A 24,701-nucleotide genomic window follows, 5' to 3' on the forward strand; every position below is an offset into this window, starting at 1 on the left:
AGTTGGGAAAGATCTGAAACCGAGATCTGGAGAGCCACTAATAAGTACAATAAATATTATTGCGGCTAGATATGCCAACAGTCTACCTCAATATCAAGGTATTATTTTGTACGTGCAAATACATCTCTTCTAAATGAGCACAGATGTAATTTTCAGCTGTGATTCACCGAGTGCCTTACACATGTATGTGTGAACAAAACCTCCATAAAACAATCCAGCTTCTCTCATACTCAAATCCCTCATGGGCTTCTTCTCAAATTAACTCAAAAACAAAACAAAACTGCACCTGCTCAGGTCTGATTTCCAGCTGATTTGGGGAAGCGTTGTATTCTGTATTGCACGGCTGATTAGAACGAGCAGACCTCTGTACATTGGCTTAATCATTCCAAGTAGGCAGAACTGAGAAATACACTGCACAGTATGTATTCATTTAATTTTACCTTAACATTAATAAAATGCCATTCCTTATTGTAAAGCACCAGTCAGTATTTTTTAACAGGGAAAATGTAACAAATGACAAATCTACACCATTAAAAGCAAACAACAGAAGTCTCATAAAATGATTGCAAAGTTGAGATAAAAATGTTTTAAATCATTCATGGCATAGTAAGAGCTGAAATTTTAAATGGAGGAAGGAGGGTCCCAACAACTACAGCATGTTAAATGCCAGCTCTAAACACGCAAGGGTGTAGTCCAGGCATCCCCAAACTTGGCCCTCCAGCTGTTTTGGGACTACAACTCCCATCATCCTTGACAACTGGTCCTGTTAGCTAGGGATGATGGGCGTTGTAGTCCAAAAACGGCTGGAGGGCCAAGGTTGGGGATGCCTGCTGTAATCAAACAAAAGATTCACCATTGCTGAAGCTGCTATGGTGAAAATGTCTAGTGGTGATTTGTTCCTATCTGATCATATGAGAATGATCAATGAGGTATGTGGGAGTACTTCCACACAGCAGTTGGCTGTGGACTCGACAGCACTAGTAAGTGCTGTCCCTTCTTCATGTTCCCATTTAATCTGGATTTACCATTTTTGTAGGGCTTGTTTAATTATTGCATTTTCCAATGGGTAAAATTCAGTTTACATGGGAAAATAATAAGAGATGGCATTTTGGTGAGGATGCTGTGTGGGTATTTCACGAAATCTGCATGTACAAGCAACACACAGTTACCAATAAACTGCTGCATGATTGAAAACCATACAGCATCCTTCATAAATGTGTGCATAAATGTAAACCAAATGTGAAACAAAGGTCTTTGATGGTTTTGTTTGAGGGAGGCTTTTGAAGAATTTCAGCAACTTCAAGTTAAAAATACTCTTAAGTACAGGGATAAAACTTGACTTTATCTGGTTGCTCTCTTAGAATCTGTGGATTGAATTACTTCCTGCACTTGCCGGTGCCTGCATTATGAAAGGATATACACAGATGGGTAGGACATGTGAATATCTGAGGTTAGAAATTATATAAACAATAAAATTAAACGTTGAAATGTGTGAGCAGGTGAAGGTTTGTTTGCAAGAGAACCATGAGAGAAGATATAGGATTGGGGGTGAGGGGGTGGGAAGAAACAGCAGAAGAACCACCTACAGTACCCTCTCTTAACATGAGGAAAGAGGAGGAGGCTCTTGACTGGAGGTTTTCAGCAGAAGTTGGATGGCCACCTGTCCTGGATGATTTGAGAGTCCTGTATTGCAGGGGGTTGGACTAGATGACCCTCGGGGTACCTTACAATTCTATGAGTCTATGATGCTAAGAAAAACCGAGGCATATTTCAGGAAGCCCCACAAGCCTCCCATTCTCGCGCACCCTTTTCACGAAGAAACAAATTCTCCTTCCCTCCCACCATTTCCAAAACCCCAATTTCCACCCACCCTTCACGACTCACTGTACAAATTTAAACTTTAAAAAAGTAAATAGAGCTGATGAGTGGCTTCTTCCTCTGAAAACTACCATTTAAAATTTCTGACGTCCAGACCCCGCAATCACAATTCAGGCAAGGGGAAAAAAACCCCAGGAAAGGCATTGAAATTGGCTGGCTGGCACGTTCTTGAAGAAGTCAGTCAATCTCCCGCGCGACAGACAACCCAATACATCTCGGTGTAAATGCAGACGCCTTCCCTCCACTACCAGCTACGGCCACGCACCTGAGCCTCAAGCAAAGGCTCCTCCCTGGGGGAAGGTCTGGCTCTCAGAACGTGCTTGCAGCCAAGGGAATGAACTGCGCAGTCTCCGGGCAGAAACAGCCCATTGAAAGGTTCTTATTGGCTAACAAGGTTGCCACGTGACCCATCCTAGTTCCCTTTGTGCTGTATGGTATTCCTGTGACCTGATTGGCTAGACCGCTAAGCAAGAAGAAAAGGACGCCATTTTGTCTGCTCACAGTGTTCTCAGGAATTCTGCCTTCTTTTGAACTAAAACGGTCAGAAGTGAAGAACTGCTCCTGTCCGTTGCAGTGTTTTCTGACTACCTACAGAACAGGAGAGTAGCAGTGAGTTGCAGAAGTCTCTGTAAGTGATCGTGAAGGATATATGGTTGGGCCTGAGTGTGTTTGGCTTTGGGATTTAGGAGTTTTTTTAAAAAAAAAACGTTTTCTCCTTATAAGTTACTCAGGGCTCTGCCAGTCTTCAATAGACACACCTCTAGTACACTTGATTACTCGCTTTCCCCTGCCTTCATCTGACTAAGAACATATAGAAATGTGGGGGAGGGGGATGAAGCTTAAAGGATATTTCAAATCCAGCCCTACTGATGATCCCCCCCCCAATGGTTTTAAACTGAACTGTAGCCAATTCAGCTCCCCCTTTCCAGTTATTCTGTTATTCGCTAGATACAAGCCGAGAAAGTTCATAGATTTAACTTCATACATCAGGGAGAAAAACAGATTCCTAGTTTGGAAGGATCCATTTTTGGGGGGCATTCAGAAAAGGTCTGTTCAGCCAGCAATTTTGAAAGGGAGGTTAGTGCCTAAACAACCCAGAAATAGCTGGGAAATGGCTTATAGGAAAGAAGATGAACATTTTGTTTCCAGCCTTATTAAAATTGCTGGAAGATGTCCATCCAAAATAAAGTGTGCTTGAAATCCAGCCTGTGTCTCTAGGTCCTTCTACCCACCCTTTTAAGCTAGCCATCCCTACACTTCTTCGTTCACCTCTTCCTGCTTCTGGCATACCTTTTGTAGCCTGTTATCTCATTTCCCTCATTAGCTTTTTTGGCTCAGGTTATGGTGAGGCACTCTATCCTCTTGTGATAACAGTGGTTGTACATATTACTGGCAAGAAATGTAGTGTTAGGTTCCAGGTTAATTGGTGCCTGGGATTACCAAACCATGGGAGCAACAAAAGCCCGAGGCATTAAAACGAAGATCTATGTACTCCTTCAAAGCCGGCTGTAGGAGAAGACCTCCTAAGGGATTGTGGATAGTAGCAAATATAATAATGACATATGCTTGGTCATGGGTAGGGACAATATCTCAATTATGTAAGTGTGGCGGATGTTCTTTTATAATGGGAATGGGAAAATGATGATGGGCATTGTGGAGGCTTTTTGAATGCGAAAGTGTTTCCCCTCTGACTGGTAAACAGAATTCTTCTGTTATAATGTAAATCATTTAAAGATGGCTTATGCAAGAGACTTAAATTTGAAATAGCTTCTGGTAACTGCACTCTGTTAGCTCAGGAGGCATTGTTGGACAATTGCTAAATCTGCCCTACTTGGAAGAAGGGATAGGGGGCAAATCTGAGTCAGTTCACATTTAAAAGCAAGCACTTCTCTGAAATTTGCAGTGCTGTTCTCTAGCCAAGTAATGTGTACAGAAATGCAAATACTAGGGCATGGTTTGCATAAGATGCATATATAAGTGAAAATAACATATAAAATGTATATTAGGGAAAATCAGATTGCAAAAAGTGTATATTAAAAAAAAATCACAAACTAATGTGGAAATTGGAATAACTGATTTTAAAATGGAAAAATGACAAGCTCCGAAAATACAAAGTTGATTGATTCATCTATACCTCCTTAGAAGCAACTTGCTGTTCCCCTTGTTAGACAAGCTCCTTAACACTTTATTTATGGCAGGGGTTGTCAACCTGGTCCCTACCGCCCACTATTGGGTGTTTCAGGATTCTAGGTGGGCTGTAGGGGGTTCTGTGGCACAAGCTAAATCCTTCTTCCATCGAGCACTGGTGGGCGGTAAGGAAATTTTACCATCAAGAAAGATGCATTAGTGGGCGGCAGGTATAAAAATGTTGCCTACCCCTGATCTATGGAAATGTGCAATGTAACTTGAATGCTGTTATGTTGGGTCAAGTGGAAGGAATACCATATCTAGGTTTTTGTATAAGCAAGTATCTAGCAGATGTTTGTATAATGACTATTAGGTACTAGTCACATCCTGTATGCTCCGTTGGAAGATGGTGGAGAGAAATGGTTTCGGAAATTTGAATGAAGCCAATTTAAGGCAGAAGTCTTACTTTTGCATATGGTTGGCAAGAAGCAGCCTTTGTAGGTGTGTGTATTGGCTGCTGTTGGTTTGGGGAGAACTAGTGCTGTCTTGTCAAAATGCTTGCCTGCTTCCTTCTGCTCAACTTGTATGTTTTTTTAAAAAATAACATTACAATACTCTAGTAAAAGGACCCCTGGATGGTTAAGTCCAGTCAAAGGTGACTATGGGATATGGCACTCATCTTGCTTTTCAGGCCAAGCGAACCAGTGTTTGTCCACAGATAGCTTTCTGGGTCATGTGGCCAGCATGATCAAACTGCTTCTGTCACAAAGGAACACTGTGACAGAAGCCACAGCGCATGAAAATGCCATTTACCTTCCCACTGCAGTGGTACCTATTTATCTACTCGCACTGCTGTTTTTTGAACTGCTAGGTTGGCAGAAGCTGGGACAGAGCAACGGGAGCTCACCACTGTCGTGTGGATTTGAACCGCTGACTTTTCAATTGGCAAGCACAAGAGGCTCAGTGGTTTAGACCACAGCGCCACCTGCGTCCCTCAATATTCAGTACTCTAGTACATTTTCCTTAAAAGATAACCGACCCTATAAAAGCTATCTTTTGAAATTTCCTAGTGCTTGCAGGAAGTGCTGGAATAGTAATAACATTTTTCAAGTCAGGCATTATTTCATGGGACAATCAGGTTCCTGGGAAAATAATTTTTGAGAAATACAGAATGCAATCGTCTCAGGGACAGGATCTCTGAAAAGAGAACTCAGCATGGAGTCCAATTGTAGAAATTTTGGCAGGAATGATATGCACTAAGGGAGAAGAGAATGCACAGTCCAAATGAATTAAGGCCTTTTTCTTGTGGTTGTCAGCTGGTTAGCAGATGGAACCATTTCCCCCACCCACCCCAAAGTTAGTCATATTTTTAAAAAGAGGTGCTTCAATAAAAATAAATTGCTCTATCAATCACTGTGTTTTTCCATGAGCCTTCATCAGATCCGCCCACAATTTGCATCAACTGCTGTTAATCTTATTTATTTAATGTTTTAAAAACAAACCTTACTGCATGAAAAGAAGACCCAATTGCCCACTCTCCTTTTAATTTAAAGACCAACTTGAAGTTGTGCACTTCAGTTATGCAAAGCGTTTGTCCACAAATTACTGTGATAAAAATGTAAACTGACAAACCATGGAACAAAAGCAGCTGTCCAGAAGCTCAAAATAGGCCATCAATTTTTTGATAAGCAAAGAGACAGGAGTATTTTAAAAAGAAGACAAAATTATCTCCATTGAGATGCTGGTCCACATATTTCCATGTGTGCTGAGTGTATTAATAAGTAAACATTTAGCCTAGGAAATGTCTAGTTTTCATGTAAGAGATTCTGGAATGGAAGGTGCACATGGAAGCACTGGAAGACTGTGACCTTAGCGTATTCCACAGAATGGTTCACATGCTGCCTGGCCACACACTTACCTACATAATTGTGCTGTCCATATGCAGCAATTCCAGTTAAAAGGTCTTGAGAAACAGGGAGAGCCCCTCCAGAATGGATAATGCCTTCCAAATTACAGGCAAATAGGTAAAGGGGCTTTGGGGGTGGACACTTTCAAAATGTGATCCCCCAAATTTATATTTAGTTCCTTAGATCCTTTTCTTAGAAGTGTAGAACAAATATTATATTGCACCTGTAACAGTACCACAAACTCAGATCATACTGGTTGAGAGGGCATATATTGTGTAAAGCAGGGGTTGTCAACCTGGTCCCTACCACCCACTAGTGGGCGTTTCAGGATTCTAGGTGGGCAGTAGGGTGTTCTACGGCATAAGCTGAATCCTCCTTCCATCGAGCACTGGTGGGCGGTAAGGAAACTTTACCATCATGAAGGATGCATTTGTGGGCGGTAGGTATAAAAATGTTGACTACCCTTGGTGTAAAGTGATCCTGCAACTAAACTGGTACCAAGGGCTTTATATACTAACTCCTTGAACTGATATGATAATACAACTGGTTAAATAACTGCTGCTTCTGTTTCAGGGGCTTTAATAGCCAGGCAATGAAAGACGGGAGGAATTTAGATGAAGTATATTTTAAAAGGCCTAACTTTAGCTGTTAATTACTGGAACTAGATGAATATGTTCTGATACAATAGAATTCCACCTCTACCTGCACTCCTGCTGAACTCATTTTTGTGGCTTAACTAAAGTGTAGTTCCTCCCTCCGTCCTGCTGAAACTTTTTATGTGGCCTTGCACTACTTTGAACTTGAAAAAAGGCACTTAAATTGAGGTGGGGACAGAAACCATTTATATTTGCACAGTTAATTATGCAAAAGTCCACAAATGTGAAAAAGGAGGAGAGCATAATCCAGGTTTGCTTTGTTGCTCATAATAATGGAGTCTTTATAATTATGTGACTATGACCTGTATCTCCAATAATATAATTTAACGTGGCATAAATTGTAAAAGACCTTAGTTACCACCCTACCTTCCAACTATTCTTTAGTAAAATAATTCTTGTTCACATACGTAATTATAATATAGGTCCATGCAGGTGAATAATGCTTTTATTATTCAAGCAGAAAAGGACTAGGGTCTTTGGTAGATCTTGGCACAAGTAACTTCTGCTCTAGCCTACAAGGTGTCCTGTTTGTTCTGTGTCTGTTTGGGCTTTGGACATGATGGAGATAGAGCAGTGTGAAGCAATAATAAAGTCACCAGGAGTTTAAGGGCTTGTCCACACTTCCGCTTGGCCTATGCCAAGAAAGAACGAGTCCAAGTAGTTTTCCACTTGTCCTGTGCTTTCTAGGTGGTTTTGCCTTTGCCTTGCCACTTCCCCCTGGAAAACCTGCATTAAAATAAATAGAAACAAATGGAAATCTGTGGAAAACCTGATTGCTGCTTGTTCAGATTCAGTACTAAAGATTGGATTTCCCCAGGGGAAAGCAGTGGAGCAAACAGAGGTGTGGATTAGGCCTGGGCGATAAATCAAAATATTTTTTTTTTAATGATTTTTATTCATTTTTCAAACACATAATAAAAACAAAACAAAAAAACAAAAAATCAGAACACAGAACAAAAACATACAAAACATTTACACCAGTATAACTTCAAAATTATATTTTCATACCCTTCTTTCCTTCGACTTCCCCATACCTCCCCATCCCTGCATCCTTGTTTAGTAATTCTTTAGCTACCCTTTGGTCAATTTATCCTGATTCCCTTTCATTAAATTTCCTTTAGTTTTTTAGTTACAGCTGTACTTCTCTGTTTCTTACCCCTTGACATCTTAGCATTCCTCAATTTTGCAACAGTTTTTAAGGTATATTTTAAATTTCTTCCAGTCCTCTTCCACTGTCTCCTTCCCCTGGTCACGGATTCTGCCCGTCATCTCAGCCAGTCCCATAAAGTCCATCACCTTTGTTTGCCATTCTTCCAGAGTAGGTAGTTCTTGCATCTTCCAATACTTCGCCAGTAGAATTCTTGCTGCTGTGGTAGCATACATAAAGAAAATCCTATCCTTCTTTAACACCAATTGGCCAACCATGCCCAAGAGAAAAGCCTCTGGTTTCTTAGGAAAAGTCCACTTAAGGACCTTCTTAATTTCATTATAGATCATTTCCCAGAAAGCTTTAATCTTCGGGCAGGTCCACCAAAGGTGATAAAAAGTACCTTCAGTCTCATTACATTTCCAACATTTATTATTTGGCAAATGATAGATTTTTGCAAGCTTGACTGGGGTCATGTACCACCGATAGATCATTTTCATAATGTTTTCTTTTAAAGCATTACATGCAGTAAATTTAATACCGGTGGTCCATAACTGTTCCCAGTCAGCAAACATAATATCATGACCGATGTCTTGTGCCCATTTAATCATAGCTGATTTCACCGTTTCGTCCTGTGTATTCCATTTCAGCAGCAAGTTATACATTCTTGATAAGTTCTTAGTATTGGGTTCTAACAATTCTGTTTCTAGTTTTGACCTCTCTTTCTGGAATCCTATTTTCCTGTCCTGTTTAAATGTCTCATTTATCTGATGATAGTGCAACCAATCTCGAACTTTGGGCTTTAATTTCTCGTAACTCTGAAGTTTAACCCTTTCACCATCATATTCTAAAATGTCACAATATTTTGGCCATTTAGAATCCATATTAAGCTTTTTTACTTCCCTAGCTTCCATTGGTGACACCCACCTGGGAGTTTTACTTTCCAACAAATCTTTGTATCGAATCCAAACATTGTACAATGCTTTCCTTACAATATGGTTCTTGAAGCCTTTATACACCTTTGCCTTGTCATACCATAAGTATGCATGCCAACCAAAACTATTATCATACCCTTCCAGGTCCAAAATGTCTGTGTTCTCAAGAAGTAGCCAGTGTTTCAACCAGCAAAAGGCTGCCGATTCATAATAGAGTCTTAAGTCCGGCAGGGCAAACCCCCCTCTATCTTTTGCATCAGTTAAAATCTTAAATTTTATTCTGGGCTTTTTGCCCTGCCAGACAAATTTTGATATGTCTTTCTGCCACTTCTTGAAACACTCCATCTTGTCCAAAATCTGCAACGTCTGGAATAAAAATAACATTCTGGGCAATACATTCATCTTAATAGTAGCAATTCGGCCTAACAAGGAAAGTTTCAACCTTGACCATATTTCTAGCTCCAACGATAAATCAAAATATTACCCAGGACCAGTATGGGGAGCAGACCACAATGTCGGCTTCACTCAATGGTATATTGCTGGTGAAATTGCCACTGCTCCTGAGTCCCTCTGCTGGCAACTTCCTCCAGTGAGCATTGCTAGCAGCGGGACTCAGGAGCAGTGGTTGCTTCACCAGGGATATATCGCCGCGTGAAGCCACCATCCCGCTCTGCTCTCATATTGCACAGAGGGAGAAAAAAGCTGCATTGGCGAGGCACCAGTACAGCTTGTTGCTCCCTCTGCATCTTCAAACTGCTCGGCTGAGTGTGCAGTTGCCGCTTGCCTCAGCCGAGCAGTTAAAGGATCCCCCAACCCGGCTCTGGCTCCCTCAAAAGTGGGGGGAGCACTGGTGATGATTCTGCTAGCCGTTCAAACAAGCCACTTTGTTCCAGCCCGCTAGGAGCTGGGGTGAAAGCGCCTCAGCTCCCACGTTGAGAGCTGTGGCAGTTTCACCCAGCGCCTCTCAGCCTGAGGCCAATGCAGCTTGTTTTTTCAGCATTGCGGCATATCACCAGACTGCGATGTTTAGCTGGTAATAGACTGTGATGTTGAAAAGCTGATATTGCCCAGCCCTAGTGTGGATAAGGTATGGGACGCAGGTGGCGCTGTGGGTTAAAGCCTCAGCGCCTAGGGCTTGCCGATCGAAAGGTCAGCGGTTCGAATCCCTGCGGCGGGGTGCGCTCCCGCTGCTCGGTCCCAGCGCCTGCCAACCTAGCAGTTCGAAAGCACCTCCGGGTGCAAGTAGATAAATAGGGACCGCTTACCAGCGGGAAGGTAAACGGCGTTTCCGTGTGCGGCTCTGGCTCGCCAGAGCAGCGATGTCACGCTGGCCACGTGACCCGGAAGTGTCTCCGGACAGCGCTGGCCCCTGGCCTCTTAAGTGAGATGGGCGCACAACCCCAGAGTCTGTCAAGACTGGCCCGTACGGGCAGGGGTACCTTTACCTTTACCTTTAGTGTGGATAAGCCTTAAGTTAGGCAAAGTTGTATCCAGCCAGAGCTTGCTGATTGTTGGATGGCACTACAGTGTTACCTCAGGTTACAAACACTTCAGGTTACAGACTCCGCTAACCCGGAAGTAGTACCTCGGGTTAAGAACTTTACCACAGGATGAGAACAGAAATCATGCGGCAACAGGAGGCCCCATTAGCTAAAGTAGTGCTTCAGGTTAAGAACGGTTTCAGGTTAAGAACGGACCTCTGGAACGAATTAAGTTCGTAACCAGGGGTACCACTGTAATAGAAGGCATCATCTTGACTCCTTTCAAATAATTTTTGAAACTAAGAATGCTGAGTCTTGGTTAATCACTGGAAAGTGTTGGATTGTTTTATTTACTCACAGCAAAATAAGATTGCAGGAGTCTGTTTAGAGCAAATGCTTTCTCAAATACTCGTACATAGAGTAGCCTGCCAGTTGCAGTCTCCATCTTGGTGTGCATTGGACCTGCCTTGCCATCTCTTGGCAGATATCAGGGGCAGCAAGAGGGTGGATTGATTTGTGCAGTGTGAGCAGCAAGAAGTTTTAATATTCCTATAAAGAAGCAATGCATCTATTGCCCTCCAGCATCACAGGATATATTCTTCTTAGGAGCATGTGCAATTACAACTGTGCTACTAGTTATGATTTGGCTATATTCTATCTCCGGGATGAGAGGGATCAATGTTTTTGAAACTAGTTGGTGAAGAACAACAGTGGGAGAATGTCCTGTATGTAGCAGGCTGGCCATGGTGGGAAACAGAAAAGATACTAGACCAGATCCAGCAGGGCTCTTCTTAAGTTCAACTCCTACAATAGTGCATGATATATATTGCAATAGGCATGTGCTTACTCTTTTTAATAAAAGTGGATGCACACAACCTTTGAATTGCCATTACTGAAGCACTCTTTGGAAACTGACATTACTACTACTGCATCCCCTTTAACCCCAACTTACTTTGCCATACAACAAGAAGAAAGGAGCCGAATTTCTTGAAACTTCCCTCTGTCTAACCTTGGATCCATCAGACTACCCATTTTCTGCCTAAATCTCTCATCATCCCTTAGACAGCACTCATTGTAGCAAAAATGAACAAAGCTACAGTGGGAGTGATTCGAAATAGTCAGTGGCTTGGCATTTGGCTTGCGTATTTTTTTCCACTTCACTGCCTGTTTTGTAATTTAAATGCCATACACCCACTCCCTAATGCAGCTGATGGGGTTGCTTTCAGTGCTGATCGGCTGATGGGGATTGGGAGGGAGCCCCTTTGAAGTCTGGAAAATGTCTGCTTCCAGGTGCAGTTTGAATGCAAACCATGTGTCTGCAAATCACATTTTTTCTCCTTCTGCAGACTGACAGAGAGAAAATTACCATTTGGAGACACAGTTTGAATCCATATGATGCCTAAAACTTACAAGGGCTTCCACTTTGCACCCATCAGCTGATTGGAGTTGAGAGCAAGGACCTTTGATGTCATACCTGACATCAGTGCTCACATAGCATATAATTGACCTGCAGGCAATAGAGGGTGTTGTGGTTCAGCCTACCAGGTGGATGCAGTAGTTTCCCACTTCTAATCCATTGATTTGAACATGTCTGAAGGTCCTTGGGATGAAGATGCAGGAAAAGTATAATATATTGCAAACGGACACACCACCTTTGTAACAAGATAGAAGTCTTGACACTGCAATCCATACTTAATCTGTGAAGACATAGGATTTATTCTTGAACCAACATCCTCTGAGGTGTGTGTGTCTCTGTGCGCAAAGAAACAATCTTGGTTATCCTTAGATTGTTTTTACAACTTTTAATTATTTCATTTTAGTATAATTGTGAACAGTGAAAAACTTGATATTACCACAGGGTAGTCATCATATTTCTGTGCTGAAACTTAAAATATAGGAAAACATCAGGGTGTAGGTTTGTCTATAAGTTGTGGTTAATAAAAATATTGGGAGAAAGTAAATGTGGGTGGCGCTGTGGTCTAAACCACTGAGCCTAGGGCTTGCCGATCGGAAGGTCAGCAGTTCGAATCCCTGCAACGGGGGTGAGCTCCCATTGTTCGGTCCCAGCTCCTGCCAACCTAGCAGTTTGAAAGCACATCAAAGTGCAAGTAGATAAATAGGTGCCGCTCCAGTGGCAAGGTAAACGGCGTTTCTGTGCACTGCTCTGTTTTCACCAGAAGATGCTTAGTCATGCTGGCCACATGACCTGGAAAAAATGTCAGCGGACAAACGTCGGCTCCCTCGACCTGTAAAGCGAGATGAGCGCCGCAACCCCAGAGTTGTCTGTGACTGGACTTAACTGTCAGGGGTCCTTTACCATTACCTTTTAAACTTAGTAAAAAGCTGATAAATCTTTTGGGAGGACTTTTAAAAAATCATAGAAATGGGGATGCAGAAACATAAAGCACTGAATTTCATATTGGAAAAATAAGCATCTGAGAGAAATCAGAAAACTGACAGATTCATAAACCCCTATTTACCACTTGACCTCCTCCATTTTACAGATAGATTAGCAAGACACTAAGAAGAAAATCTTAGCTAAGTTACCCACTCTTGCTCCTTTGGGGGATAAAATGTAGCAGATATGAAATCTTCAAGGCACCATCACTTTCCATATATCTGATATTAATAAAAGTGGTTTCTTAAAAAAGAAGCTTGACTGCTTATTTGATCAATCCAATGCCACGCATGCACAAATAAGCAAGAAATGGAATTAGCAACTTAAAAATAACAGTGGCAATTAGTTTTTAATTACAGCATAAATTTCACCTAGTGTATGTTCTAACATCACTGAATTTTAAAATACATTTGTTTGTTTGAATAAGTAATAAAAAATACTGTTTACCTTGCAGTTTGAAGTATTGTTTGCTGTTGCCTATTTCTCGCCACCCTCAGCTTTTTCTGTCTTCCCTCCCTCCCTTGCCACAGAAATGCTGCAAGAACAAAACCAAATGAAATGAAATGTTCCCAATATGTAATCATTCTGGTTCAAGACTATAATCTTTTAAATTGCTCTACTATGTTACATAAAAAGAGAAATATTATTAGACAGGAGTAATTTGGTATAAACTAAATTCTGGACGATAGGGTTTCTGCAGTTATTTAGGCTTCAGGAAAAAAAGTGCTAGCAAGGAGGATAATTACATTAGTAGCACACATTTTGCAGTTCTTATGAGTCAAGCAAGCCAACATCTTGGTTTGTTAGTGTGAAGAGATGAGCAAGCCTGAAAAAAATCATAGTCCACCCTCCCCACAAATGATTTGGAAGGGGGTAGTAAAACATTTTCATGTGTAAGAACTGCATTCTCAGGCAGAGATTCATCCTGTGTCTTGCAGCAGTTCATTCAGCTGAACAGAGAAGCTGCTTTTTAAAAGCTTTATACTGGCTTGAATATTTGGCAGCAATTGCCATGGCAAAATGTCCTACAAAGTTTCGTCTGTGCAGTTTCTCCTGTCAGTGTGCAGCATTTCATTTTTAGAGTGGAAATAGTAAATTTACACATCATGTTTCACTATCATTTCCTTTGACAAATGTCCAAGCTAAAATCAACATTCAGAGCAATAGTAACACTTAAACAATTCAAACTCAACACTGTTTTATTTTTCATTGTCATGCATTATGTGACATGAGAGATTTGTTTCTTTTTACAATAAGTTATAGAAATGAAGCCCCAATGTGGAAAAGGAAAATATCTAAAAGTGACAAAAACATAAAATAATTTAGGCTGCAATCATATGCACATAATGTACCTCTATACTAGAGATATTATTATTAATTTTTTTAGTACAATTGCATTTAAATATGAATCAACAACCAGCAGCGATCTAGATACTGAATTTTTGAACAATAGTTCATTTTAAACCCTAGTTTCTGAAGATGATACTTGAAGAAGAAATTTAACTGAAAATTTCATCTCCAAATTCTAAAAGGGACAAAATATAATTTGGATGAGCTGAATGGTTATGCAGTGCGTGATTTGAGAGAATGTTATTTACAGTAAAGAAATAAAAATTCTGAAAGACCTTAGTTCTGAGTTTCCTATGAACCGGTTAGAAGCAGGCCCTGAGCATAAGATATAGTTTTGACCCCGTTTTAGCACTTTTGAAAACAATCTGAGAAGTCATAAGCAGTAAAGGGACTGCCTGATTTGGTTCAAGCTCAAATCTGGATCACAATTCAGAAAAATAAAGCTTAATGGCTCCTCAATTCACTATCATGAAGTGTGTGTGTGTGTGTGTGTGTGCGCGCGTAAAGTCTATTCACACCCCTCCCTCCCAGTTGACAGAATTGGATGACATTTGAAGGCATAACTGCCTCAACTTAATGGATAAGGTCTTCCCAGTTATAGACAAATGTTCTTTGTCATGTTGCATTATAATTGTTTCATGACAAAAATGCAATTACTGTATTGTATTTTCTTTCCCCCTTTCCCCCTGTAATCAAAACAATTGAATGGTGTGCAGAAAGGGGAGGGTTAACCCATCTCTCATAGTGTGTGCCCTTGTGATTGTGTAGCAAAAAGAGCATGGCCCCGAGCACCACAGTCATGCTCACTGGCCCCCTACTGACTACCTACCACTGCTGCATGGGGCCATCCCCTCCTTAGAAAAATGTAGATGCCCTACTACTTGTTCCTATAAGCTCCTCCTCTTCCCGCAACATCAGTTCAGAACTCATTTCCCCAATATTCTTCCTAAGGAAAAATTCTGTAAAGTAAAGCTCCCCCCCCCCAAAATAAGGATGTGTCTTCATTTTTTCTTCCAGAGATCAACAGCCCCTGCTTATAATTGTCATCTCAGTCTGGACTGCATCTTCATCTGTAATAAATGAGCATCTTCATACATCATTTAACAGACTTTTTTCCATGTTGATTTCTTGCTTTTGAAGCTATTCTGTAGCATGTTATTTAGGGAAGATCAAATGTATGAGATTTCTCTTTGGAATAAAGCAGGCTTTGAGAAGAGGGCCATATATAAAAAAATCACCCTTTGGAGTTCACCCATCCTTAAGTCTTTAATTTTTTTGAGCACCCATAGATCACCATAATCCATATAAATGCCAGGAGGCAGACACTGAGAGAGCCCAAAAGATGTAATGATTTCTAAGATAATAGCACTTAGATATATGGGGGAAATGAATAAAAATCAGACTAATGATCCTTAGCAGTTACGGCACTGAAGTTTGTAATTATGAATTTGGCCCACTTGGCTGATGATACCTGAATCAAGCATACACATCTGTACACACACACATGCAAAATGAATTTTTATCTAGCCCAGAAAAGGTAAATGAGCCAGCTCCTTTCTAGATAGATGTATAGAATTTCTTGTTAACCCTATGACTCAATTCAATTTTCATTCATTGAACTAAAGCTCACAAACTGTTTGAAATTGACATGTAATTTACAGAACAATGCCAGGTTGTTTAGATGAATTGCCTTTATGCAAAAGAAATCTTGACAGGAACAGCACAAGGCGTGCTGGTGGCCCATCTAGTCTAGCATTCTGTTCTCACAGTGGCCCACAAGCAGAGCAAAAGGTAGCAGGACTCTCCCACTGACATTTCTTTAGCAGCTGGTACTGGAGTATATAGTCATCATTACTAGTGGTCACTGATAGCCTTATCTTCCCTGAAATTCGTCAAATCCCATTTAAAGCCATCCATGTTGACAGCCACCACTGCATCTTGTGTGAACAAATTCTGTAGTCAGACAATGTGCTGTGTGCATATATATTCTCTTGTCTATCTTGAATCTCTGACCTTTAAACTTTCTTAGATGACCCCAGTTCTGTTATGCGGGAGGCAAAATTCTATCATATCTACTTTCTGCATGGTTACTTACCCCCTCTGGAATGCACATTGTGGTTCTAGTCCTTATTAGAAAGGCTGGGAACACAGGTCACTGCTGCTTCTGCCTTTTCTTCCATCTGCCTGAAGGGTTTTTTGCATTTAGGAAGGGGGTCAGGAGAAGCCCCAGAACGTGGAGGAGGAGAGCAGGGTTCTATCTGGAAGCTGAAATGCTTTCACAGATGGAATGATTGGAAGAGTGTGAGGTTGAATTCCATCCTGAGTCTATCAATGTAAGAAGCTATTATGGTGGGATATGACACCAGCTAGGCTTGACAAGGTTTATTCAGGCACACAGTTCAAATGTTGGAAGTGCTCAGTCACAAATGCCTATCTGCTTCATATTTGGTGGGGCAGCCAAGCTGGCTTATGCTTTTTGGAGGCAAATAACATGCATTATATCAGAAATGATGGATCTAACAGAGGGACTTAGCCCAATGTTGATTTTGTTTAATTGGATTGCAGAGGATATTCCAAAATAAATTCATTATTAAAGATTTCCATTTAATAATAACAGCAAAAATTGTGTGGGTGCACAAGAGGAAAAAGCCACACACCACATCTATCTGGGAATGATTATTGAAATGTTTAGAGCTTGCAGAAGTGGACAAATTAACCAACTTGATTCATATGAGAAATAACGAGTATTCAGATGTTTTTTGCTGAGAGATGGACATGTTTTTGTTCATTATTGAAAATTTAAGTCTTGGCAGGATTTTGTGTTTCTAAGTAATAGAATATGTGTGTGTATCTATTTAAAGTATTATACAATATAATAAGGTATAGAAACATTTTATTTTTAAAAAGACACAAAATGATGATGACGATGACAATGCCAGGAATGGGGCAGCACACTTCTGCCTCATCAGCCCAGCCAGGTCCCTTAGAGGGATTCTGGCTGAGTGAGCAGAAAGAATGAAAATGGGGGAAACAAAATGATGAATGGATGGGGGAGAGACTGGAGGATGAGGAATAGGTGTTGGTGGTGTGTCTTCTCCCTTGTTAATTTTCACAGGCAGTTTAAAACCTGTTGCATCCCTCAGTAGGGCTGTGTGGGAGTGACACACCCCTGTAGACCCTTGGGACAAGAGCAGGGGCAGGTTGCTTCCCCGACACCACATCAGCTCTTTTCGGGCATGCAGCATGATTAAATCTGTCCACTGAGATCAATGGAGACTAAATACACAGGGAGGGGCTTGCCAGACGGTTTGTTTTTTAAGCATTCTTTTGCACAATAGTGGGGGTGTCTACCTGCTAACTTCACTTATTTTTGCTTATAGCTTTTGCAACCCAATATTGCTGCTGATTTGCTTAAGAGAGATGCTGGTGTCCATTGTGTTGTCTATCATCTGCCACCCACCTCAGGAAGAGAGAGACTGTGCTCGTGTGCTCTTGCATAGCTTTTCTCACTGAGAATGAGACTGTGCTCCTGATTCTGCTTGCCTTGTGCCCACGGTCTGATGAAGCCTGCTTTCATGAGATACAGCCCTGACCAATGTGCCTTCATGCTTGCTCCCTGCCTCAAGAAGGCAGGCTGGCCATTGTGACCTAGTGGTGATGTTTCCTGCCTCAAGGGGAGCAGTCATCTATTGCGACATTGTACTAATGCTATCTGTTTGAATGGGAGAGACCAACCATTGCAATCCTGTGCTGATGCTTCCTACCCTAAGGGGAGGGACCAGGCATTGTGACCTCATGCTGATGATGCCCGCCTAAGGAAATAAGACAAAACCTGTTACGATCTGTGAGCCTCATTGCCTTGATCATTTGTTTTTCATCTAAATCAACAATATTTCTGGATTATGAAGTAGCCAAGACTTTCTCATATTGCCAGAAATGGAGGCTTGGAATCTGTGTGAAGATGTGGGAGACAAAGATGTTGGATTATTTTACTTTCTGCCCTTAACAACCATCGAGAAACTGCATATAAAATAGTTGTCTTCTTTCAAGTTGTTTTCATTTCTGGAGTCCCACAATTGTAAAAAACAGCAAAGTCACCAGTACTTTGTTTTACAGAAATTTGGACTGCAGCACCTATTAACTTACGTTGGGTTGTATCCAGAGTTGCCCTGAAAGGCTCCTTCTCCAAAGGAAAGGGAAAAGGGGAGCTGTTTTTGCCTATTCTTCCTACAGCCTCCCATGCCACCTCCCACACTGTCTAGAGTAGTTATGGATCCTTCTATTTCCATTTGATGTCATTTTCACACATGTTCAGTCAGAAGTTGGTTCAGCCCCATTTTCGGCTAATCTTTTTTTAAAAAAGTCTTAAATTATATGCATTTTTGCATGCACTTTCCCCTAAAATAATTTTGTGCACATGTATGTCCCCCCCATTCACATTTTCGGAACCAAAAAACATACCTCAAAATTTAGGGAAGTGTGCAATTCAGTTGTTAAACATGTCCAGATTAGAATATTCAGGATTTCCAAAGCTTTCAGAGCTCTCTCCTTTGTTGCGAGTGTTCCATAAGTGAAGTTCCACTCATGAAAACTCTTATCTGGATCCATACTGATTTTGTAACATTTCCTTTTATAAAATATGACATTGAACAGTTCCAGACACACTGGAAATTAAAACAATCATCAGAAGTAAGCTTATTGGGCTTAAAGTAGCAGCCAGGTATCCTGGGGTTCATCGCATTTAAGCAAAATGGTCTTGTTGCTATCTCACTTCCAATGCATATTAGTCTTAATATAGTCTATCAAGCTAATGTGCCATACCTCTGAGAGCTGACATACTGTGGAACCTGCACTGTATTTCCTGCACTGGTGAATAAGAGATGAAATAAGCTTGTGCATTTATTTTTAAGTTGCCTAGATACAGGATAATCAGCCATGAATTTATTCCATCACTAACAATTAACTACCATCTAGAGAGATACAGAATTTGTCGTTAGCTTTACTGTGGATAATGTGCACATGTCTTTAAGAGCATTAAACTAAGTCAGGGAATTGTAACATTCCCAGCATTTCATTAAACGAAATTGGTAGTATATATTTCTCTTAATGCAATCATGGGGACATTAGCTAAACACATTTCTGAACTAATTCTCAAAATTGTAGGAGTGCTGAAGAATTAAACAGGTAGCGACTCTCCTGGCATGGTTCCCATTTGCCATCATTACTTGCATATTTCTTCATATTAATGATTCTTTGTTGCTGAGGGATCAGCTAGATACAGTCAGCGCAGACAGTTTAGCATGATAGAGATAAGAACATAAAAATAGACTGTTGGATCAGGCCAATGGCCCATCTAGTCCAGCATCCTGTTCTCAGGCTAGCCAGATGTCTGTGGGAAACCTGCAAGCTGGATTCGAGCACAAGAGCACTCCCCTCTCCTGTGGATTCCAGAGACTGGTATTCAGAAGCATTTGCTGCCTCCAGCTGTGGTGGCAGAACATAGCTATCCAAATCTTGACTATGCTACCACTCAGTGGATTTGTAACTGGCTGACTGACCGAACCCAAAGGGTGCTCATCAATTGTTCCTCTTCATCCTGGATAAGAGTGACTAGTGGGGTGCCACAGGGTTCTGTCTTGGGCCCAGTCTTAATTCAACATCTTTATCAACGACTTGGATGATGGACTCAAGGGCATCCTGATCAAATTTGCAGATGACACCAAACTGGGAGGGGTGGCTAACACCCCAGAGGACAGGATCACACTTCAAAACGACCTTGACAGATTAGAGAACTGGGCCAAAACAAACAAGATGAATTTTAATAGGGAGAAATGTAAAGTATTGCACTTGGGCAAAAAAAATGAGAGGCACAAATACAAGATGGGTGACACCTGGCTTGAGAGCAGTACATGTGAAAAGGATCTAGGAGTCTTGGTTGACCACAAACTTGACATGAGCCAACAGTGTGACGCGGCAGCTAAAAAAGCCAATGCAATTCTGGGCTGCATCAATAGGAGTATAGCATCTAGATCAAGGGAAGTAATAGTGCCACTGTATTCTGCTCTGGTCAGACCTCACCTGAAGTACTGTGTCCAGTTCTGGGCACCACAGTTCAAGAAGGACACTGACAAACTGGAACGTGTCCAGAGGAGGGCAACCAAAATGGTCAAAGGCCTGGAAACGATGCCTTATGAAGAACGGCTAAGGGAGCTGGGCTTGTTTAGCCTGGAGAAGAGGAGGTTAAGGGGTGATATGATAGCCATGTTCAAATATATAAAAGGATGTCACATAGAGGAGGGAGAAAGGTTGTTTTCTGCTGCTCCAGAGAAGCGGACACGGAGCAATGGTTCCAAACTACAAGAAAAAAGATTCCACCTAAACATTAGGAAGAACTTCCTGACAGTAAGAGCTGTTTGACAGTGGAATTTGCTGCCAAGGTGTGTGGTGGAGTCTCCTTCTTTGGAGGTCTTTAAGCAGAGGCTTGACAACCATATGTCAGGAGTGCTCTGATGGTGCTTCCTGCTTGGCAGGGGGTTGGACTCGATGGCCCTTGTGGTCTCTTCCAACTCTATGATTCTATGATTCAATTGGTGGCCATCACTGCCTCCTGTGGGAGCGAGCTCCATAGTTTGACTGCACTTTGTCAAGAAAACCTGCGTGAAGAGTTCCTAGTTGGATCTATTTGATTCTTCCATCCTATTGACATCAGGTACAATTTATGTGAATTTTTAATTCTATTTTATTCTTTCATGTTTTTTCTCTTGATACGGTTTATTGTATGACACCAGCATCATACTGAAACTTATGGAGATGGGAAGCATAAGAGGTGTCCTTTCTCTGTGGTTGCAAACTAGAAAAGGAAACAAAACAGCCTGCCTACTTTGGTTGGCTGTTTTGGCCCAGATGCCGATAAAGCAAGCTGCAAATCTGTTTCCCTCTTCCTCCCCAGCTACATGGAGTTTCTTAGCCATACACATTAGCTGAGGCAACAACATTTGTGGTAGAATCTGCCCCTGGGCCCTCCAAACACTGCTGGACACAACTATCAGGAGTAATACTGCGCTGAAAGCATCTCCCATGCTTTACCTACTCCACCCCACTTATTCAGTTAGTGACATAAGAAACTATATTAAAAAAAAAAAATCAAAGGGGAGGAAATAATTGAATGAAAATCTCATGGATGGGGTTTGGAGTTTTTGTTGCACTTAATGTACTTTCAAGGGAGCTGAAGGGTTTGTGAGTGTCCTTTCATGCTGTAAATATATTCACTGGGTTGTATTCTGCAGCCTTCTTGAGTGCTCCCTTTTCCTGAAATCCCCATGGCATTCTCAGCTGGGCTTTCCTGTGAGTAGGAAGCTGGGGAGGCTGCCTCCAGTGAATCTGACAGCTGTTTGTCTTTTTCTATTTTTTAGGCGAGGTTATTTAACTTTTAAAGAAATCATTGCAGAAAGATTTCTTTAACTGGGCTCACTTTTAACTAAATATGCATAGGATTGGACTGCAGAGCTTCTTTTAGGAAACAGAAGCAATACTAATGGCTTTGCAGAACAGATGCTCACAATATGGGAATCTTTTCCATTGCTCCAAACATCTGCCAAAATGTGTTATTGTTGATGATGCATTGAGGTTGTGAGAAGCCTGTACATTGCAATATTATATACAGTAGTTATATAGATTCCCAGGATCTAGTGATTTATTTTTTGAAAGGTTCTTTTTGTATTTGAGATTAACTAAGGAAACAGAGGGAATGTGAACTTGTCGATATGTTATCTAATGATAACAAGTGCAATTACTAGTGAGAAATGAATGAAGAACAATTAATGGTGATACATTCTTTTACATTCCACTTGTGATTTCTTTATTTCTTGGTTCAAAATGCTGTAAGGGGCAGAGATTTGTGTTATCTATGGAAATGTGGTAGGGTTTTGTTTCCTTTTTGCTGTCTTAGGTTTCTTTGCATTTTAGTGTTATCAGCTCATTTGTGCCTTTGGTAAGGCACATGGCTTTGACTAATAATCTCTTATCTTCGGGGCTCAGCAAAGGCATTTGTGTAACAGTGATGATTAACATTTTATGAATGCAGGTGCCCTTCTGCAACAAGTAATAATAAATAATAAATAATAGCCCTGACTTCCACAGGAGGATTGCTCTGGTAGAGCAGCCGCAATATTGGATCCAGAAACTGCTTACAAGAGACAACTTTAGGCAGTTTTTGCCATGCTGCTTTTGGGGAATTAGGAAATCTTCTGAAAGTCACTCTCATGATTAATGTATATAAGGAAAGGCATAGACAAGCATCTACTTTGAAGGCTGAAACTGCACATTAAACTTTTTTCTCCCTTTCTGATTCTTTCAAATTAGCCTAGACAGACTATGAATAGAAGCTGAAGAATTGTAGGCAGAGAGAAATTTCTTAACCATTTTTCCTTCTGGTTCTTACCTTCTCCATATCCCCTTCCACTGTTGCCCTGGGTGGAAAAGAAAAAGTGGGGTAGAGTGGGGTTGAGCTGAAAAATAACTAGAGGGAAAAGGGTCAGGCAGCTTCTCTCTTCCGAACCCACTTTCATTTCTGTGCTGCCTGTCCAGGCTGGTTTTTGTCTTGAAAGAAAGGGCATAGAAATATATAAAGAAAGGGAAATTGGTGTAGATTGTTGGAACTAGGCATGTGTCTGCTAAGAAAGGTCCAGCTTCTGCATCCTTTCTTAGCAAATACCTATTTGCTTTCTTTCAGTATCATCAGCCACTGTCTCTGAGTAGTCATTTTGAGGCCCGTGGGCTGTGGGGCCCCAAACTTTAGCCAAAAAGTCTTGCCCTGCCTGCGCCATTGGCTGTTGAAGACAGTTCAGAAGCTGTAGCGAGGTCATACCTTGGCGTGTATTGCAACAACTCCACTGGTAGGGGTAGGCGGTACAGCGTCCAAAACTGGTTTGAAGTCCCTATCGTGATATGGGTTTCATAATTTTTGATCCTACAAAATATTGTGAATCATGGTGTGTGTGTGTGTCTATGTGTGCGTGTGCAGGAAAAACCATGAAGCCAACCATTGCCTCTACGTAGCTCCATCTTTATTTCAGACATTGTGATATATTGATATATTGTGATGTTTAGCTGGTGATGTATTGCAGTGTTGAATACTAGATATTGTCCAGCCCTATCCACTGGCTCTCAACCCCAGTTCTAAGAGTTGGTCTGAGCCATTACAGCACCAAACAGTCTAGGACCAAATACCTGTTGGGCCACCTTCTCCATACCAATCTACCTATGCACTGAATTTATCACCAGAGTTCTTTCTCTGGGCTCCCCTGCCATCTGAACTGTGAGAGGCAGCCTTTTTAAAACAAACAAACAAACAAAAAACACTCTTTACCTTTGGAACAATAGTTTTAAAAAGATGCCACAAACTCCCCAGGTAGTCTGGTGATGCTGTTACTGTCATTAGGCACCAGGTATTTTTCTGTCTAAATAGACAATATTTTGTTTCTGCTTTACTTTGTTGTGTTACATTCATGCTAAATTTTAATATTTTCTTTTTAAAGTGCTTCTATTGTTTACCCAGAAATACAACCTGGGAACATAATTTATTTAATGCAGAAGGTATGAGATATGAATTATTTAAAAAAATGAAGTAAATAAAAAATAAAATATTTTAGAAGTGTTTAGTTTTCTAAAAGCATAGTTGCATTTTTTTAAAACCTTGATGTACCATGGCAGCAATATTTGAAATTGTATTCATATAAAAAACTTAGCAGCTTAAAAGTATTTGTACATGGCACTCCAATCTCTGAGCGGTTAGAGACTTGAGGGGTTCCAGGTGCTTACCCAGCATTTTGTTTTGTTTTTTCATGATAGTCAGTAGACATTATGGTTTTTAGGATAGAAGGTTTTGTTTACACATACATGCAACCTGAACATAAGTTGGAGGGGCTCACAGAATTAAAACCCCAACAGATCTTGCTTCTCCATTAGACACAGCTTTGGATCCAGGACACATCAAGCCTGGCTTCCTGTCTAAAGCTTCCAGCCTGCTTCCAGCTCTGCTAACACACACCACACTGACCTATTGTTCTTCCACCTGGCAGCTAGCTGAAGTGGGAGGAAGGCCCATCCCTTAGCCCAGAGGGCACCACCACTTAGTTGTGACTCTTGCAAGCTAGCTTATTCTTTAGGGATCCTGATGAAGACACTTAAGTGACCAGCTCAGGTCATTGTCTTACAAAGAAACTGGGCTCCGCTCCGCACTGGAAGGAAGCTGGCCGGCAAAGCTGCCGAAGCGTATAAGAGCCCCCCCCCCCCAACTGGCAGCTGCCAATTGAGGGGGGGGGGCGTCTTACACGCCCAGTCACCTAATACAGTGGTGCCTCGCAAGACGAAAAGAATCCGTTCCGCGAGTCTCTTCGTCTTGCGGTTTTTTCGTCTTGCGAAGCAACCCTATTAGCGGCTTAGCGCTATTAGCGGCTATTAGCGGCTAAGAAAAAGGGGGGGGGGGAGCGAAAAAATCGCAAGACTAGCAAGCCCATAGAGAAATTCGTCTTGCGAAGCGCCTCGAAAAATGGAAAACCCTTTCGTCTAGCGGGTTTTTCGTCTTGCGAGGCATTCGTCTTGCGGGGCACCACTGTACACCGGAATCTACAGTAACTGGTATAATACACAAACCTGTCCCTAGGCACCCCATTTACAATATTGTTGAGCTATTTCTCAATTCTTTAAGTTTCTTAGGAGGTCACTTGCATAACTTAATTCTGGGAAATGTAACATGTTCTCAGGAAAATCTGAAGTCTCTTTCCTTTGTTATATTACTGTAATTATAGCCAGGTGAACTGTA

The 24,701-nt window shown here is 41.3% G+C and overlaps 2 long non-coding RNA genes across 11 annotated transcripts in view; one reads left to right on the top strand and one right to left on the bottom strand.

Moving 5' to 3' along the window:
• LOC307215942 overlaps positions 1 to 24,701 on the top strand; it is a 576,636-nt gene that overhangs the window by 401,631 nt on the left and 150,304 nt on the right. Inside the window, exon 1 of one of the 10 annotated variants that reach the window (XR_013838759.1) lies at positions 2,331 to 2,506. The exons of 8 other annotated variants lie outside the window; for them this stretch is intronic. This is a non-coding gene — a long non-coding RNA (uncharacterized lncRNA). Of the gene's footprint in view, positions 1 to 2,330; positions 2,507 to 20,464; positions 20,589 to 24,701 lie in introns of those variants that run through there. One more of the 10 variants, XR_013838760.1, reaches the window with a different exon arrangement.
• Positions 12,977 to 19,381, bottom strand: LOC307216008. The gene is made up of 3 exons (XR_013838875.1): positions 17,231 to 19,381; positions 15,975 to 16,152; positions 12,977 to 13,064 (listed from the first exon to the last, which is right to left on the bottom strand). It is a non-coding gene; the product is annotated as an uncharacterized lncRNA (long non-coding RNA).

The sequence above is a fragment of the Podarcis cretensis genome (assembly GCF_951804945.1).
Source record: "Podarcis cretensis genome assembly, chromosome: 5".
NCBI lineage: Eukaryota > Metazoa > Chordata > Lepidosauria > Squamata > Lacertidae > Podarcis > Podarcis cretensis.